Source organism: Triticum urartu, chromosome 1, assembly GCF_003073215.2.
Source record: "Triticum urartu cultivar G1812 chromosome 1, Tu2.1, whole genome shotgun sequence".
Classification (NCBI taxonomy): Eukaryota; Viridiplantae; Streptophyta; class Magnoliopsida; order Poales; family Poaceae; genus Triticum; species Triticum urartu.
The window spans coordinates 389,313,533-389,330,957 of NC_053022.1; positions in this window are offsets into that span (position 1 = coordinate 389,313,533).

The following is a 17,425-nucleotide window of genomic DNA, read 5'->3' on the forward strand; positions in this document are numbered from 1 at the left end:
GCTCGGTCTAGGCATGCCTTCACATTAGCCTCTCCTGCTTGCTGATTGTCCCAAGTATAAGGCGTACCCGACCAGCCTAAATCTTGCATGAAAATCTCGTCCGTGACCGCCCGAAACGCTCTCATATGTGCTTCCGATCTCGCTCTTCTGCTAAAGTGTTCAGAAGCATATAGAGTTTCATTATAGTCCCCCATAAACAGCCAAGCTGCATGGGGTATAGCCGAGAGAGTCTGCAAGGGCCGCCAGCTTTCACTACGATCTGATGCTCTCGGCGCCCCGTAAAAACCAGTGAACCTCCAAACAGATGAACTCTGATTATTGTTATGTACCACCACATCAATGTGACACTTGCTGAAATTTTTCAACTCAACAGACACATCATGTGACCAGAACAGACCAATGCCGCCACTAAGGCCGACATTGTCGACAACAAAACTACCTCCAAAACCGAGAGTATACTTCAAAGCCTCAAATATTTTTTGCTTGAATTTTCGTTTCCATAACAAAGAGAAGAATGGGTCCTTCCAGCTTCACTATACTGCGAAGCTCACGAACTGCCTCGGGGTTCCCAAGCCCCCGGCAGTTCCAGCTTAAGCATGTCATTATGTCGGGTAGGACCGCGGCGCAGTCTCTGCCGAATTCTCTGGAGTGGGCTTCTTTTTCTTGGAGTCCCATACGAAATCATCACCTTCCACTACATTACTAGCAGAAGTCTCACCATCCTTGCCAACAGTTTCTACTCCATTGGCTGTGCTCGGTCCCCCATCCGTGAGCAGCAAGGTTTTCACCACCGGTCTGTAAACTTGATTCGGAGCATCCTTCCTCTTTGGTGGTTGCCTGTTCTTGATTGGGGAAACAATGTCTTCCCCCGGTTCCTTGTTGGTGCTTGAGTTTCTAGTCGTTGGATTGCTGTTGGCACCCGTCTTATGATCCTTGGAAGAGTTTTCACTACTCGCTGGCTTCCGAGACTCGTCAGGAGCTCTCAGTTTTGGGCCAAACGGAAGCTCACCATTCTCATCCCTGGAACCAGGAGTTGGGCAATACAAATCCGAGTGCCCTAATCTACCACAGGAGAAACAGAAATAGGGTATATTTTCATACTGGATATCTTACATATCTACCTTCTTCCTCCTCGCAGAGTCTATCAGGATCCAGTGCCTGATCGGCTTGGCAACATCGATGGAAATTCTCGCTCGCACAAACCCACCATTGTGGTCAAATTTTACCGAAAGAGCGTTCTTGTCAATCTGTTGAGCTATTGGCTTCCACCATACCTCATCGCGCATATTGTATGGCAGGTTAACAACCCTAGCCCATACTTGCAGCTTATCAAACTTCACCTCATCCGGTCTCATACAATCATCGAATTCCGCTAACACAACCGCATTCTTATTGATATACCATGGGGATCCGCCCCAAACACGATCCCTATCTCTCTGGTTCTCAAACTCTGCCACAAAGATGTTAACTCCGACATATCTGAATTGAAGACCTCGTGGATTTACCCATGCCGGTCGCAAGGCGTTGGTGATAGTCTAGATATGGAGTTGATTACGGTGTAGCACCTTACCAGCCAACAACCACTTCACCGGCCCGTCCTTGATGCGATCATCAAGTAACAACGGAGTCGCCTCTTCCTCAGATATGGCATGTTTCCCTAGGGCTTCCTCCAGTTGTTTCCTGGCCGCGCGACCCACGAGTGGATCATTCTCCGGCTCCGACCCCGCCGCAGAGTTGGGTACTGCCATGCGCAAGGTCCCTCCCCTAAGGATCTCTCGCACCAGCGACAGATCACCGAACGAAGACTTGTTTTCACGTCCAAACCCTAATCGCCTCCAGTGCCACTAGAGGGTTTAGGGTTACAGAAAAAAACTTACTGCTACACTATCTTTGCTGGATGTTGCCTCTTGATGTACAATATTCCTAGCCGTATGTGTGAGTATGTGTATGTACTTTGCACGATTGTTCGAGACCATGGTCGTATGTATGTATTACGTACTACGTCTATATTTTTGCTCCATGGCCGTACGTGATCACAATTTAGATAGGAACTCGTAACCTGCTAGGTCTAGGGCCAAACTTCTTAATACAATTATTACACCACTCTTTACTCGGTCACAGTTCATTGTTGGAGCGAGACCAATATGTACGTACACGATTCAGGTCGGACAGATTAATGCAATATGTTGTATTCAACCTAATGGGTCCCAGTTGTCAGAATTCCATTATAAGGATGTATTTTTTCTCATACTATTTTACAGTGTGTCAATGGTATTTTAGGAAGTGTTTTGGTCATGTTATTTTAGCCAATATATCTCGTGTTCAGTATAAAGGATATTGGCAGGATTTTACTGTGCATTGCTACCTCTTGAGCTTGCGTTGGTTTTCCCCGAAGAGGAAGGGATGATGTAGCAAAGTAGCGTAAGTATTTCCCTCAGTTTTTGAGAACCAAGGTATCAATCCAGTAGGAGGCCACGCTCAAGTCCCTCGTACCTGCACAAAACGATAGCTACTCGCAACCAACGCGATTAGGGGTTGTCAATCCCTTCACGGTCACTTACGAGAGTGAGATCTGATAGATATAATTTTTTTGGTATTTTTGGTACAAAGATGCAAAGTAAAAAGTAAAGGCAAACTAAAAAGCAAAGCAAGATTAAAGTAATGGAGATTGATATGATGAGAATAGACCCGGGGGCCATAGGTTTCACTAGTGGCTTCTCTCAAGAGCATAAGTATTGTACGGTGGGTGAACAAATTACTGTTGAGCAATTGACAGAATTGAGCATAATTATGAGAATATCTAGGCATGATCATGTATATAGGCATCACGTCCGTGACAAGTAGACCGAAACGATTCTGCATCTACTACTATTACTCCACTCATCGACCGCTATCCAGCATGCATCTAGAGTATTAAGTTAAAAACAGAGTAACGCCTTAAGCAAGATGACATGATGTAGAGAAATAAATTCATGCAATATGAAATAAACCCCATCTTGTTATCCTCGATGGCAACGATGCAATACGTGCCTTGCTGCCCCTTCTGTCACAGGGAAAGGACACCGCAAGATCGAACCCAAAGCTAAGCATTTCTCCCATGGCAAGAACTACCAATCTAGTTGGCCAAACCAAACGGATAATTCGAAGAGACTTGCAAAGATAACCAATCATACATAAAAGAATTCAGAGGAGATTCAAATGTTATTCATAATAGACTTGATCATAAACCCACAATTCAACGGTCTCAACAAACATACCACAAAAAGAAGATTACATCAAGTAGATCTCCACAAGAGAGGGGGAGAACTTTGTATTGAGATCCAAAAAGAGAGAAGAAGCCATCTAGCTACTAACTATGGACCCGAAGGTCTGAGGTAAACTACTCACACTTCATCGGAGAGGCTATGATGATGTAGAAGCCCTCCGTGATGACGGCCCTCTCCGGCGGAGCTCCGGAACAGGCCCCAAGATGGGATCTCGTGGATTCAGAAAGTTGCGGCAGTGGAATTAGGTTTTTGGCTCCATATCTGTTCGTTTGGGGGTACGTAGGTATATATAGGAGGAAGGAGTACGTCGGTGGAGCTCCGAGGGGCCCACGAGGCAGGGGGCGCGCCCTAGGGAGGGCGCCCCCACCCTCGTGACCGCCTCTTTGACTCCTTGGAGTAGGGTCCAAGTCTCCTGGATCACGTTCGGTGAGAAAATCACGTTCCCGAAGGTTTCATTCCGTTTGGACTCCGTTTGATATTGCGTTTCTTTGAAACACTGAAATAGGCAAAAAACAGCAATTCTGGGCCGGTCCTCCGCTTAATAGGTTAGTCCCAAAAATAATATAAAAGTGGAAAATAAATCCCAATATAGTCCAAAACAGTAGATGATATAGCATAGAGCAATCAAAAATTATAGATACGTTGGAGACGTATCAGGCATCCCCAAGCTTAATTCCTGGTCGTCCTCCAGTAGGTAAATGATAAAAAGAGAATTTTTGATGCGGAGTGCTACTTGGCATAATTTCAATGCAAATCTTCTTAATTTTGATATGAATATTCAGATTCGAAAGATTCAAGACAAAAGTTTATATTGACATAAAAATAATAATACTTCAAGCATACTAATAAAGCAATTATGTCTTCTCAAAATATCATGGCCAAAGAAAGTTATCCCTACAAAATCATATAGTCTGGCCATGCTCTATCTTCACCACACAAAGTATTTAAATCATGCACAACCCCGATGACAAGCCAAGCAATTTTTTCATACTCTAACTTTTTCAATCTTCACGCAATACATGAGTGTGAGCCATGGATATAGCACTATAGGTGAAATAGAATGGTGGTTGTGGAGAAGACAAAAAGGAGAAGATAGTCTCACATCAACTAGGCGTATCAACGGGCTATGGAGATGCCCATCAATAGATATCAATGTGAGTGAGTAGGGATTGCCATGCAACGAATGCACTAGAGCTATAAGTATAGGAAAGCTCAAAAAGAAACTAAGTGGGTGTGCATCCAACTTGCTTGCTCATGAAGACCTAGGGCAATTTGAGGAAGCCCATCATTGGAATATACAAGCCAAGTTCTATAATGTAAAATTCCCACTAGTATATGAAAGTGATAACATGAGAGACTCTCTACTATGAAGATCATGGTGCTACTTTGAAGCACAAGTGTGGTAAAAGGATAGTAACATTGTCCCTTCTCTCTTTTTCTCTCATTTTTTTATTTTTTATTTTTTTATTTGGGCCTTTTCTTTTTTTATGGCCTCTTCTTTTTTTATTTGGGCTTCTTTGGCCTCTTTTATTTACTTTTCGTTCGGAGTCTCATCCCGACTTATGGGGGAATCATAGTCTCCATCATTCTTTCCTCACTTGGGACAATGCTCTAATAATGATGATCATCACACTTTTATTTTCTTTACAACTCAACAATTACAACTGGATACTTAGAACAAAATATGACTCTATATGAATGCATCCGGCGGTGTACCGGGATATGAAATATGACAATGATGGAGTGTGTCATGAACGGAATGGTGGAAAGTTGCATGGCAATATATCTCGGAATGGCTATGGAAATGCCATGATAGGTAGGTATGGTGGCTGTTTTGAGGAAGGTATATGGTGGGTGTATGATACCGGCGAAAGGTGCGCGGTATTAGAGAGGCTAGCAAAGGTGGAAGGGTGAGAGTGCGTATAATCCATGGACTCAACATTAGTCATAAAGAACTCATATACTTATTGCAAAAATCTAGAATTTATCAAAGCAAAGTATTACGCGCATGCTCCTAGGGGGATATATTGGTTGGAAAAGACCATCGCTCGTCCCCGACCGCCACTCATAAGGAAGACAATCAATAAATAAATCATGCTCCGACTTTATCACATAACGGTTCACCATACGTGCATGCTACGGGAATCACAAACTTTAACACAAGTATTCTTTAAATTCACAACTACTCAACTAGCATGACTTTAATATTATCACCTCCATATCTCAAAACAATTATCATGTTTCAATCTTTTCTTAGTATTCAACACACTCAAAAGAAAGTTTCACAAATCTTGAATACCAAGCATATTATTATTAAGGAAATTATCACGCTATTAAGACTCTCAAAATAATTTAAGTGAAGCATGAGAGATCAATAGTTTCTTTAAAACAAATCCACCACCATGCTCTAAAAGATCTAAGTGAAGCACATAGAGCAAAATTATAATGCTCAAAAGATATAAGTGAAGCACATAGAGTATTCTATCAAATTTTAATTCATGTATGGCTCTCTCAAAATGTGTGTACAGAAAGGATGATTGTGGCATACTAAAACACAAATACACAAATAATACAAGACGCTCCAAGCAAAACACATATTATGTTGGTGAATAAAAATATAGCTCCAAGTAAATTACCGATGGAAGTGGACGAAAGAGGGGATGCCTTCCGTGGCATCCCAAAGCTTTGACTTTTTGGTGTCCTTGGATTATATTGGGGGTGCCATGGGCATCCCCAAGCTTAGGCTCTTGCCACTCCTTGTTCCATAATCCATCAAAAGAATTCACCCAAAACTTGAAAACTTCACAACACAAAACTTAAAGTAGAAAACTCGTGAGCTCCGTTAGCGAAAGAAAACAAAAGACCACTTCAAGATACTATAATGAACTCATTCTTTATTTATATTGGTGTTAAACCTACTGTATTCCAGCTTCTCTATGGATTATAAACTATTTTACTAGCCATAGATTCATCAAAATAAGCAAACAACACACGAAAAACAGAATCTGTCAAAAACAGAACAGTCTGTAGTAATCTGTAGATAGCGCAAGATCTGGAACCCCAAAAATTCTAAAATAAATTGATGGACATGAGGAATTTATATATTAATCATCCTGAAAAATAATTAACTAAATATCACTCTTCAAATAAAAATGACAGCAGTTCTCGTGAGCGCTAAAGTTTCTGTTTTTTACAGCAAGTTCAACAAGACTTTCCCCAAGTCTTCCCAACGGCTCTACTTGGCACAAACACTAATTAAACACAAAAAACACAACCAAAACATAGGCTAGAAAATTTATTTATTACTAAGTAGGAGCAAAAATCAAGGAATAAAAATAAAATTGGGTTGCCTCCCAACAAGCGCTATCGTTTAATGCCCCTAGCTAGGCATAAAAGCGAGGATAGATCTAGGTAGTGCCGTAGTAATAAGATAGATCGGTGAAACTCATTTCATATTCTCTATGTTCGGCAGCAAGTTTTCTTTGAGGCAAGCAAAAGTAATCAAAAGGGCTAAATTTAATAGGATAGAAGTCCCCAAGATCAATTTTAGGAGGTATAGATTGCTCTTTCGGCCCTTCGTATTGTACAACCAATTCATCATTATAAACATTCTTTTGACAGAACCTTGTGAGCCTAAACTCAAGAGAGCACCCTGGCTCGTTATTTCGAATAGCCAGATCATCATTAAGTTCAGAGATTCTATCAATTAAAATATTGATTGGCACCTTTTTTCTAAGGTTTTCATTAAAAGTAACATAATCAAGGGATTGAAAGCGCATAATTTCTTCTTGATCGAAGAGGATAGATTCTATGGGAGGACGACCAGCGTCCACCCTATAGTGCACAAAGATTTATTTGGCTTCTTTTATTATAAATCTAAATTCATGAGCCAAAAAGATAGTAGCGACACGCTTAACAGAAGAATGCTCGATATTAGAAAATTCTAGGAAAATTCTTTGTATAGATGGGTGCATATGTATAAATTGCCTTTCAAGTTCAACGATAAGCATGGCAATAGCGTCCGCAAGACTACTAGTTTTATGAAGAATAGAACTGCCCATAGAGGGCAAAGCACCGGCACAAGTAAACAAATCTTGAATAACTCCTTTTCCAATAATATTACCACTACCGATTCGAAATCTTTTTGTATGGTAGGTAGGGGGTTCTTCAGCCGGAGCATCAGAATTTTCTATGACATTGTTATCGCCCATATTGGCGATAACTTCCCCAATTTCAGACATAACGACAAGCAAGCAACTCGCACACGAGCAAACAAAAGGCAAGCGGGCAAGAGAGGGAGGAAAGAGAGAGAGAGAGAGGGCGAATAAAACGGCAAGGGTGAAGTGGGGGAGAGGAAAACGAGAGGCAAATGGCAAATAATGTAATGCGAGAGATAGGGATTGTGATGGGTACTTGGTATATTGACTTTTTGCGTAGACTCCCCGGAAACGGCGCCAGAAATCCTTCTTGCTACCTCTTGAGCTTGCATTCGTTTTCCCCGAAAAGGAAGGGATGATGCATCAAAGTAGCGTAAATATTTCCCTCAGTTTTTGAGAACCAAGGTATCAATCAGTAGGAGGCCACGCTCAAGTCCTTCGTACCTGCACAAAACGATAGCTACTCACAACCAATGCGATTAGGGGTTGTCAATCCCTTCACGGTCACTTACGAGAGTGAGATCTAATAGATATAATATTTTTGGTATTTTTGTTATAAAGATGCAAAGTAAAAAGTAAAGACAAAGTAAAAAAGCAAAGCAAGATTAAAGTAATGGAGATTGATATGATGAGAATAGACCCGGGGGCCATAGGTTTCACTAGTGGCTTCTCTCAAGAGCATAAGTATTCTACGGTGGGTGAACAAATTACTGTTGAGCAATTGACAGAATTGAGCATAGTTATGAGAATATCTAGGCCTGATCATGTATATAGGCATCATGTCCGTGACAAGTAGACCGAAACGATTCTGCATCTACTACTATTACTCCACTCATCGACCGCTATCCAGCATGCATCTTGAGTATTAAGTTAAAAACAGAGTAACGCCTTAACCAAGATGACATGATGTAGAGAAATAAATTCATGCAATATGAAATAAACCCCATCTTGTTATCCTCGATGGCAACGATGCAATACGTGCCTTGCTGCCCCTTCTGTCACTGGGAAAGGACACCGCAAGATCGAACCCAAAGCTAAGCACTGCTCCCATGGCAAGAACTACCAATCTAGTTGGCCAAACCAAACGGATAATTCGAAGAGACTTGCAAAGATAACCAATCATACATAAAAGAATTCAGAGAAGATTCAAATATTATTCATAGATAGACTTGATCATAAACCCACAATTCATCGGTCTCAACAAACACACCGCACAAAGAAGATTACACCAAATAGATCTCCACAAGAGAGTGGGAGAACTTTGCATTGAGATCCAAAAAGAGAGAATAAGCCATCTAGATACTAACTATGGACCCGAAGGTCTGAGGTAAACTACTCACACTTCATCGGAGAGGCTATGATGATGTAGAAGCCCTCCGTGATGACGGCCCTCTCCGGCGGAGCTCCAGAACAGGCCCCAAGATGAGATCTCATGGATTCAGAAAGTTGCGGCAGTGGAATTAGGTTTTGGCTCCGTATCTGTTCGTTTGGGGGTACGTAGGTATATATAGGAGGAAGGAGTACGTCGGTGGAGCTCCGAGGGGCCCACGAGGCAGGGGGCGCGCCCTAGGGAGGGGCGCCCCCCACCCTCATGACCGCCTCTTTGACTGCTTGGAGTAGGGTCCAAGTCTCCAGGATCACGTTCGGTGAGAAAATCACGTTCCCGAAGGTTTCATTCCGTTTGGACTCCGTTTGATATTGCGTTTCTCCGAAACACTGAAATAGGCAAAAAAAAACAATTCTGGGCTGGGCCTCCGGTTAATAGGTTAGTCCCAAAAATAATATAAAAGTGGAAAATAAAGCCCAATATAGTCCAAAACAGTAGATAATATAGCATGTCGCAATCAAAAATTATAGATATGTTGGAGACGTATCATGCATCCGGGTTGCAAAGAGCACAACCGATCGTAGGCCAACTATCAGGCCGGCAGTAGAGGCTACCCACAGTCGAACAACCAACCAGACTTCCCTCTCCCAAAATCAGCCCACAACCCATTAGTCTTTCTAAAATGGTATGAGGCATCGGCTGTCTGATTTTATCAAGATCTAATGTCCCTCATCGCTTCCCTCACCTTGAACTTCTGACGGATGGACCCCGCGCCCTTTCTTCCACCTTTAACCAAGAGATGGTCACTTCGCACCAGAGCGCATGAACCTAAGCCGGAATTGACAGCCCGGTTGATCTCATGAGTGACTTGGACAATGCAAGCGATTATAATCTTCCTGGGCTTAGTGAGAATCAAAGTCTTTCGGTCCCGTTTGGGCAGCGCGCTGCCGATGTCTCAATATTGACATGCTGGGGGAGGAGGATCTGGGGGGCCTACAATCCTTCTTGATCCTTCGATGGAGCTAAGGATCTGTTAACCAAGCCGAGAGAGCCGATGTACTATTCGAAGATGATACGAGGGTGCTTGTAGTGGCATGATGTGACGCCCCAAGACCGGAGCTTCAGTGTAACATCCCAAATTTTCAATTTGGAATGTTATACATTAGATCATCATTGCATATCATATTTTATTTTTGCATTTTGGTTGATCCTAGAAAATTCTACACAACTCAAGGACCCATGGAGAGAGTTGGGGATTTCGTTATTTTCATATTTGAGTTTTCTCAAATTTTGAGAATAGGATCATTTGATTTTATTTATTTTATCATCAATTATTTCTATTACAAAAATATGAGAGAGGGAATAAAATGACTTTCCCAAAATAGAGAAATATTGAGGATTTAATAATAAAATCAAACAAGATTTTATTTCGGAGTTTTTCGGTGTTTTATTTGAATTTAGGAAAAATGTGCGTTTTTCAAAATTGCATTTAGGCCCCAAATAAATGTTCACTTTGTCGGGCTTGATTTTAGAAGCCCAGGAAAATTTATTTCGGGATTTTTGGAGTCCATTTAGTATTTCTTTTTATTTTTTTTTCCGAGCGGAAATAAAAAAAATGAACCGACCTAACGGGCTGTGTCCGACTAGGACTCTGGCCCGACTAGGCTTTATAAGCCGAGGCCCAGCCCCGGGGAACCCTAGCCGCCCCAGCCCCAACCCTAGCCGCCCGCCCGTGCCGCCGCCACCCGCCCGCGCCGCCGCCGCCGCTGCCCGCCGCCCGCGCCGCCGCCGCTGCCCGCCGCCGCCGCCACCGTCGAGGTTCGCCACCGCGCCTCGTTTTTTGTGCCTTCGGTTTTCGTCGGTTTAATAGATTTGGTTTTTTTAAATAGATCGGTTTTTCCGGTTTATTTATTTTAGCGAGCGTTCGTCGTTTTTCTTTTTCTCGGATTAAATCCGTGATTTTTCTGATCGCGATTCCTGATCCGATTTTCGTTTTAGTTTAACTTTTCACTCGTTTATCGGAATCAGGCGATTCAAGCGCCTAGAGTTTCGTCTCGAAACCCTCTATCCGTTTAACCAAGTTAAACAAGATTTTGCTACTGTAAAATTTGCCCTAGATCCAGATTACTAGAATGAAGTTGTTTTCTTCCGCCGTTTGACTTTCGTTGCTTCGTTCGATTTGATTCTTTTTGCCAACCGGAGTTCTTAAGTTGAACCTTCTGGTTAGATCTCTTATTTGAGTTTTACCTGTGCATTAGTTGAGTACTTATTGTATGCTTGTTTGTTTGTCTGCGATAGAGTATCCGGAGTGCGCCGCCTGTTACTTCGAATCGCTAGGTTTCCCGGATCATCAGCAAGGCAAGTAACACTTTGATCATACCTTTTCTACTATCCAGTTTTATTGCATTAGATCAATCCTCACACATTGCATGATTAGGATCTAATTAAATTGTGGGATGGGAAGTAGATGAGGTAGTACCTATTACCTGTTTATTATCAAACCTTTGGGAGTTACCTCTACGTTTGCTTATTATGCCATGCTATGCTAGTAGACGTGGATTGGGTGAGTGATATCCATGACAGATGGTGAGATTGATAATTAATGGTTTATCTAAGGTGGCAACTTAAACACACATCTGGGTGGATCGAGGCACCTGGGTATTCCAGGACTTGCCTGTTTTCTTTTGGACCGCCACCCAGGCTCAAAGGGATCATGAGACTATTCATACTAGAAACTTCCGTGTGCAGCCACAAGCTATTATGGGCTCTAGCATAGCTGACTAAGTTGTGCGAACTCTTATAGTGGTAGACTAGCAGATGTAGGGGATGTAGGTGGTACGGTCTACCCGATCGTAAGGTGCTAGCGCTTCTGAAAGACTATGTCTCGGTCATCCGTCTTCTCAAACACCATGTAGTGCGAGAAAACAAACGGAGGTGATCGAGTCTTGTGGGGAAAAGTGCGCAAACCTCTATAGAGTGTAACAAACTAATCATGGTTAGTCGTGTCCCCGATGATGGACATCTTGAGTATCTAGTACTTGGATTAGCATGTGAATCTCAACATGTTACTCTAAATTAATTTTGTTGGGTTATGTTTAATGATGATGCTTAATTGGGATTGAGAATGCTGTCAACCATTCTCAATGTTTAACAACCACCTTGATAGTAATTAAAATTTTATTCCTTTGAAGTAGGGAAAAATTGGCTTTACGCAAAACTGTAACCATAGAGCTTTCCACCAGCCAAATATGCATATAGTATAGCTGTTTCATTCCATTACTCTCTATGTGTTACCTTGCCAGCATATTCCATGTGCTGACCCGTTTTCGGGCTGCAACGTTAATGTTGCAGACTTTTCAGACGACGATTAAGGAGTTTTTAGGTCGTGGTTCTATACTCAGTGATGCCGTTGGAGTTGATGGACTCACTTATCTTCCAAGCCTTCCGCTGTTATCGTTATTAGATGGCCTTAAGCCATATTTATTGTAATAAGTTCTCTTTTGAGACACTCGATGTAATAAGTGTGTGATTGCTACTCTGCTATAAATCCTCCGAGTACTGTGTGGTGTCAGCATTACTGATCCAGGGATGACACCGGAGCACAGAGATCAGACTGTTTGAGGTCTGGTCGCTACAGAGATGGTATCAGAGCACACGCTGACTGTAGGACACGACCACTAAGCTAAAGACCTAGATCACTACTCACTCTCTTCTCTTCTGACCTCTCATCTTTTCTACTCTTTAGGATGGCGGATGCAAGGAACAAGTTCACGCAACCGGATGAAGATACACCCTTTGGACGCCACTTGAAGGAAGTCACTAGATACCTGAACATAGGAGTACCAAGCTTCACGGGAACCTACAACGCCACTTTACCTGAAGAAGAGCGCTGGATGATTCAAGTTCAAGTTCCAGGAAGGACGTTCATGCCAGTCACTGAGCCCATAGATTCTTTTTGATGCACCAACTTGGAGTCTAGGAAAGAGCATGGCAGCTCACATCGCCATGGGACGCATTGGAGAAGTCTACCGCAAGGATCTCAAGGATACTATCTACCAGATTTGTGGGCGCCGAGATGAACACTGGGAGATGATCAGCACCAGGAAGATAGATCAATTGCAGCTTTTATCCAAGAGTTAAACCAGCACATTCGACGACAGGAGAACCAGATGTGCGCCGACATGATAGATCTGAAGAAGGCTAAGACCAGAATCAAGGAACTGGAGGAAGAACTCAAGGCTACACGTGAAGATTATGAAGAGGAAATTGAAGTATTGGTGGATAAGAATGCCGACCTAACAAAGAAGATTGGAATATTTATGGGAGGCCCGAACCAGTGAAGACGAAGAACCCAAGGAGATTAGAAGACTACATCATCATTGACGGCACCGACTCGAAGCAGTTATTTGATAGAGGAAATTGAAGTATTGGTGGATAAGAATGCCCTAGAAGATTGGAATTTTATGGGAGGCCCGACGCCAGTAGAGGAAGACGAAGAACCCAAGGAGATTAGCCCGGAAGACTACATCATCATCGACGGCACCGACTCGAAAGCAGATAGTAGCGATGATGCTATGTTGATGAAGCTGGAGCAGATATCATGGAGTCAACAACCGTAGAATATTTCTAGTAAGACCACCTCATAGTAGTAGTAGTCCACCATGTAAATATAGTAGTCCGAGCACTTTTGCGATAGTTAGATCGATTGTATGCCTTGTTTGATTGATTGAAGTGAATTGTTTGCTTTTGCCTCATGTGCATATGGGTAGTGTTTTCTCTTTAGACCCCCTCTATTCTTATATCTCATCTTTTCTAAACCCTCAGATGCCTCCGAGACGTGACCCCGGATTTACTTTCCCACCGGAGCTCACCCAGTTGATCCAGCAGCAGAACACATTGATGCAGTTGCTAGTAATAATAAACAACAACAACCCCACCACCACCTGTTGACCACTTAGCCCGTTTTCTTAGGCTGAATCCGCCGGTGTTTTCCAGTAGCACCGAGCCGATAGTAGCAGATGATTGGCTCCGCAAGATAGCTAGGGAGTTGACCACAGCAGGATGCACAGATGCGGAGAAGGTGAAGTTTGCCGCACATCAGTTAGAAGGACCCGCAGCATCCTGGTGGGAGAATTTCACAGCCACCTTCCCAGTCGACACTGTCACATGGGACCAGTTTCAGCAGGCTTTCCGTACTGCCCATGTTTCAGCAGGAGCAATGGCCATGAAGAAGCGTGAGTTTCGTAACTTGCGCCAAGGAGGACGGACAGTTGGCCAGTATGTGGAGGAGTTTAGTAAGCTAGCACGTTATGCCCCAGATGACGTTGCTACGGATGCAGCTAAGCAGAGAAGTTTCTGGAAGGACTGAATGATGAGTTGAGCATGCAGTTGATGGTAGCCACCTTAACAACTACCATGTAACACCCCGGATGTAACTTTCCCAATTTGTACTCCAACTCTTGCCGTTTTCGGCGTTAAGTTATTTTATTTCTCGGGTTCGGGTCTTTGTCTCCGTGTGTTGTTATCATTGTCATGCATCTCATATCATGTCATCATGTGCATTGCATTTGCATACGTGTTCGTCTCATGCATTCGAGCTTTTCCCCGTTGTCCGTTTTGCATTCCGGCGCTTCGTTCTCCTCCGGTGGTCATTTCTAGCTTTCTTTCGTGTGTGGGGATTAAACATTTCCGGATTGGACCGAGACTTTGCATGCGGCCTTGGTTTACTACCGGTAGACCGCCTGTCAAGTTTCGTACATTTGGACTTCGTTTGATACTCCAACGGTTAACCGAGGACCGAAAAGGCCTCGTGTGTGTTGCAGCCCAACACCCCTCCATTTGGCCCAAAACCCACCAAAACTCTCCATCATCTAGAGCGTTCGATCACGATCGCGTGGCCGAAAACCGCACCTCATTTGGACTCTCCTAACTCCCTCTATGCTCTATTAAAACCTCTCCGAATCCGGATCTTCCTCTCCCCCGAAACCCTAATTCTTCCCCTCCGACGCGCCGGACATGTCCGTCCCAGTCCGGACAGCCGCCGCCGCCGCCCGCGGCCACTGAGCCGCTGCCACCTGTCGCCCACCACCGCGGCCCGCGGGAGCCCAGGGCAGGTCCCCCAGGCCCGCGCGCGCCGCCCGCCTCGTCCGGGTGCCCCGCCGCCCGATCCACCGCGTCGCCACCACCGCGCCGCCTCCGCCGCCGTCGCGACTTCGCCGGCCGCCGCGCTGCCGCCCCGACCGCGCTGCCGCACCGGCCGGCCACCAACCGCGCCGCCCCACGCGCCCGGCCGCCGCCGCCTTCGCCCATCGCCGCCCCGTCCTCGCCCTCGCCTCCTGGAGCCAGATCCGGCCGCCCCCGCCGGAGTCCGGCCGCTCCCCGGCCTCCCTCGCCGCGTCCGGGCCTCGCCGTCGCCGGAGAAGACGGATCCGGCCGCTCCCGTCGGAGTTGACTTTTTCCGCGAGTTGTTTTTCTTCTAAGTCCCTAAAGTTTCAGATCCATGTGCTCATGTTCATAGCATTGTATCTCCTCATCCGTAACTCCGTTTTTGGCATATAGCATATCAAAATGTTCATCTCAGAGAGTACATCATTTCATTCCATTGCATCATTTTCATTTGAGTTCATCTTGATGCCCGAAATGCTGTTAGAAGAGGGCTACTTGAGATATATTGTCAGATCTGCTGCTCCATTTAGGCTTTTTGTCATTTTTGCCATGATTAATGTGTGCATGATATGCCCATGAGTTCTACATATGTTTTGTTAAGAGTTTTGTCATCTTTCTAGAGGTGCAACCCATGTATTTTTGTGATGTGTGTGGTGACTTGCACAAGCTTGCAAAGTGGTGCACTTGATAATTCTGATTTCAGGGACTTAGCATTTCCACCAAGTCCTTGATCTATTTATCTCATATGCTCATATGTTCATGTTGTTTTCTAGTGATCCGTGCCTCTTTTGAGGATGATCAGTAAGGATGTTTTGTTAATATTGTAGTGCTCTATCCATCCATGTCTTTGTTTGCAATTACGGAGCACCCTAGCTTGAGTCAATCGAGCTCTACTTTTGCTACTTTGTGAATCTGGGCAGATTGTCAACTTGTTTGCAATTTTGTCGATGATGTTGTAGTTGATCCGTGCATGCTATGCTATTGTTCTTGCCATGTATAGCTTGCATTTGGTGTGTTCTTGATAGATGTATGCTTAGCTTATCATGAGTTGCTCCGTATTGAGTGCATCGAGCTCGTAAACATGCCTACTTGATATCTGTTTTCAGCATGCTCCAGTTTTCACAAAGTCTGAAAACTGATTATGTTTTTGCTATGTTCACATGCTTGCAATTATATTTTCTGATCCCTTTTGGCTCAAGGTCACTAAGGGACTTTTGTTAAGCTCTTTGAGTAGCTCCATGCCATGCTTTACTTTGCCATGTTCAGGTCCTGTAGCATTAGTTTTGTTTCTCCGAAGTGGGCTACCTGATCTGAAATTCCAGACAAGTGTTAATTTCACTAAGTCTGAGATCTGTTTGCCATATGCATTTTTGCCATGCTTGTTTGAACCTGTTAATGGATGATTTGGCCGTAGCTCAGTGCTAGACTTTTGTTAAGCATCTTGAATGCATCCCTGCCATATATTTTGTTGTCATGTTTGGGTGCTGTAGCATGTTCATCTCATTGCATTTAGATGGCTACTTGCTGTAAATCGCAGACCGGTGTCATATTTGAATCGCTTGCCATTTCCAAACCGTAACTCCGATTCCGGTGTTCTTTATGTCGTTTTCAAGCGATTTCATCTCATCTTTCCAGTGGCACACTTGGATTCCCAAGTTGAGGCCAGGTTCATGCAATTCTTGCCACATCTTGCATATGCATCCCGCATCGCATCCCGCATAGCATATCATCGTTGCATCTTCTTGTTTGATCCTTGCACGTGGTTGATTGTGTCCTTGTTGCTTGTTTGTCTTGTTTGGGTAGAGCCGGGAGACGAGTTCACTAACGAGGAGCCTGTTGAGTTTGCTTTCGAGGATCCAGTCAACTCTGACAACTGTGCAGGCAAGATGATCATACCCTCGAAATCACTACTATCTTTGCTATGCTAGTTTGCTCGCTCTTTTGCTATGCCATTGCTACGATGCCTACCACTTGCTTTCAAGCCTCCCAAATTGCCATGTCAAACCTCTAACCCACCATGTCCTAGCAAACCGTTGATTGGCTATATTACCGCTTTGCTCAGCCCCTCTTATAGCGTTGTTAGTTGCACGTGAAGATTTGGAGACCGTTCCTTGTTGGAACATTTATTTACTTGTTGGGATATCATTATATTATCTTGTTATCTTAATGCATCTATATACTTGGTAAAGGGTGGAAGGCTCGGCCTCTCGCCTAGTGTTTTGTTCCACTCTTGCCGCCCTAGTTTCCGTCATATCGGTGTTATGTTCCCGGATTTTGCGTTCCTTACGCGGTTGGGTTATAATGGGAACCCCTTGATAGTTCGCCTTGATTAAAGCTTTTCCAGCAATGCCCAACCTTGGTTTTACCATTTGCCACCTAGCCTCTTTTCCCTTGGGTTTCCGGAGACCGAGGGTCATCTTATTTTAACCCCCCCGGGCCAGTGCTCCTCTGAGTGTTGGTCCAACCTAGAGCCCCTTGCAGCGCCACCTCGGGGAAACTTGAGGGCTGGT